The sequence below is a fragment of the Lycium barbarum genome, chromosome 1 (genome assembly GCF_019175385.1).
Source record: "Lycium barbarum isolate Lr01 chromosome 1, ASM1917538v2, whole genome shotgun sequence".
NCBI lineage: Eukaryota > Viridiplantae > Streptophyta > Magnoliopsida > Solanales > Solanaceae > Lycium > Lycium barbarum.
Genome location: NC_083337.1, coordinates 64,563,963 through 64,566,955, shown reverse-complemented (window position 1 = coordinate 64,566,955; position 2,993 = coordinate 64,563,963). Strand labels below are relative to the sequence as shown.

The window sequence follows — 2,993 nt, the reverse complement described above, 5'->3', positions numbered from 1 at the left end:
TAGAGGGAAATGCACAAAATGGCTCATGGTAATATTATGGAAGGCTAGGGGCAAAATGGGAATTTCACAAAATATCCAAGAAGGTTCTTGAAGGGGCCATGTTGGCCGTGTGGTTTGTCCATATTTTATTAAATGGGGCTAATTATGATTATATGGACCAAAGTTTATAAAATAAGACAAGTGGTCATCTTTGTTTTAATTTAAGAAAGTTCAAGAAAAAGGGAGAAGGGACATGTGTCCACTTATTACTTGTGGGAGGCACCTATATATATATATATATATTAGCAAGAGACAATTATCTAGAGGTTTCATTTTCTTACAACATAAGAAGACTTGGAAAAAAAAAGAGAAGGAGAAGAGAGGGCCATTCGGCCAAGACTCCAAAAAAATGGTGTCATGGAATTGATCAAGAAAAATTATTTCTTCTAGCATTTAAAATAATTGGAAGGTCCCCATTAACGTGAAGGAGTTGTTGGAGTAAGCCAAGCATTAATTTGGGAGATTTACAAACCCTAGCCAAGTAAGAAGACAAGTGGAGGAAGGTAAGGTTCAATCTTCTTTTATATATGTTATGGATGGTTTATGCATGTTGTTGTATGTAGAAATGGATGGAATTCATGAAATATGTATGTGTATGGTTGTGGCCGTGTGAGTGGTTGTTTGTGTAGAAATGATGAATGAATTTTATTTAGTATTTTGATTGTTGTAGTTGTGGATTTTATGATGAAAATGAAGGTTTGATGAATTGAAGTGAATTTAGAATCATTGAGGGGTCGTTGGAGAAGTTAGTGTGACATTGGTATGGTTTCTTATATTTGAGGGAATGATATTGCTAATGTGTAGGTTGTAAATATAATTCATGAATTTGGAAGTGAGACATGTGTTTGGAAGATTGTAAGTTGGGTTGTTGTGATTGAATTTGAATGAAGGGAATAGGTTGTTATTGTTCTTGTTGAATTTGGAAGGTGTTGGGTGAAGTAGTATATTGAGTGAGTCGTTTTGAATGTTATGTGAATTGAATTGAATATAAATGAAATGTCGTTGAATTGAATGACAAAGGTTGTTAATGTTAGAATGCGTCTTGAATTGATTGTTGAAGTTGTTGGTACGATTGTTTGTATTGTGGTTGATTGATGATTTGGCCCGAGTTAGATTCTCGGGGATGGTATACTTACAGGGGAGATGCTGCTGAAATTTCGGCAGATCATAAGTGAATTTATTTGAAGGATTAAGACAAGTATATGATGATGAGTCTAATGATTGTGTCAATCTTCTTGAAGGTAGACTAGCGATAGCGAGCTTGGACAATTAAGCGTAGCTAATAGGACGTGGAGCAGGTATGTTAAGGCTCGTCCCTCTCTTTCAAGGCATGATTCCGATGCTATGAATTCATAATTGCTTCCATATTTTCCTTCTTTTCAAAAGTTAGATGTTTATGATTCTAAGGCATGATTCTCTTCCCGATAACTCGTAAATGTTTTTCCAAAGTGTCTGTATTCTACCAAAATAGAGGTTTATGATTTTGTAAGCTCTTATGACAATAACGATGGATATGTTTCACAATGACAATGATGATATAAAGGATGAGCATATTTCTATGATGAATATGATAAGAATGATTTTCCAAAAATGGCTTCTGAAACGTTCGTAAAAGGTTCTGTACTTCAAACGCTCATAACTTTCTTATACTAAATCGGATTGACCCGAAACTTTTTTCTGAGCCTTCAGGTGTCGATTTATGTACGTACCCATCGAGTCTTAAAAATTTGTTCCATGTGCATATGTATGTGAAGCGACGCCTTATGACATTTATGATCTTATTCTATGCTCTCTTAACGCTGTTATTCGCTGCTAGTCTCATCTTATAATAATTGCTCTTTCAAGGTGAGACAAAGTCATGATGATTAGTCCATAATATATTCGGAGGTTACCGACCTTACGTCACTCCGATGAAGTTATATCTTTTGATTGGGCTCTTATGCATGCTTAAGTTGTGATAATTACACCGCGCCTATACGGCCGGGCAACACCGCTAAGGCGGGCGGCTTATGGATGATTACACCGCGCCTATACGGTCGGGCAGCACTGCTAAGGCGAGCGGCTTATGGATGATAACACCGTGCCTATATGGCACGGGCAGCACCACCAGTGGGTGGCGTGAGATGATTACCCCAGATGCAGGAGGCCCGAACGCGGGCTAATGATGATATTTGACTCAGACAGCTATGTATGCATGAAAGTGAAAGTGAGCATGCATGATTCCGCCTTAAGAGGCAAGCAGTTACAGTCATACCTTTTCTTTTATCTTCCATATTTCCTTATTATGTTGTTGTTCATGTTCTGTCCATATTATCATGTTATCATTTATGCCTTACATACTCAGTACATTGATCGTACTGACGTCCATTCTTGTGGACGCTGCGTTTCATGCCACGCAGGTACACCCAGATGAGTAGAAGATGTTCCAGCGGAGTTGGCAAGCTCCATTTGCTCTGGAGTGTTGCCGGGTCAGAGTGCTATGCTATGATGTCTTGTTTGAAGTTAGAGACTTTGCAGATAGAGTCGTGGGTATAGAGTGTCGGTATTGTAAGCGGCTCCACCAGCCGATATGTTACTATGTTTCATGTGATGATAGATCTTATTTGAATTGAGTACAGCGGAAGGAAAGTTTCTGAAAGCTTTACTATGTATTTCATTTCTCATTTGATTCAAGGAGTCCAAAAGATTATGTAAGTAATAAGAGTCAGCGGGTTCGCTAGGCTCCGAATATGGAGCCGGGTGCCCATCACACCCTAGTAAGATTGGGGTGTGACACTTCCATTCAAGCACGGGCTCTCCCGAAAATCGGAATCGAATTACTTTCAATCGGCAATCAACATTAGCATAGCACGAGGCCAACCAATCCATACCCATAATTACATCGAAATCTAACATTTCCAGCTCAATTAAATCGGCTTTGGTCTGGCGATCACATATCACAAGTACACAATTTT

At 38.6% G+C, this 2,993-nt stretch overlaps 1 long non-coding RNA gene across 1 annotated transcript; it reads left to right on the top strand.

The window, feature by feature from the left end:
• Positions 1-343: 343 nt before the first annotated feature.
• On the top strand, positions 344-2,589 carry LOC132639361 (uncharacterized). Its single transcript, XR_009582106.1, has 3 exons — positions 344-542; positions 1,285-1,337; positions 2,439-2,589. It is a non-coding gene; the product is annotated as an uncharacterized LOC132639361 (long non-coding RNA).
• Positions 2,590-2,993: the final 404 nt, after the last annotated feature.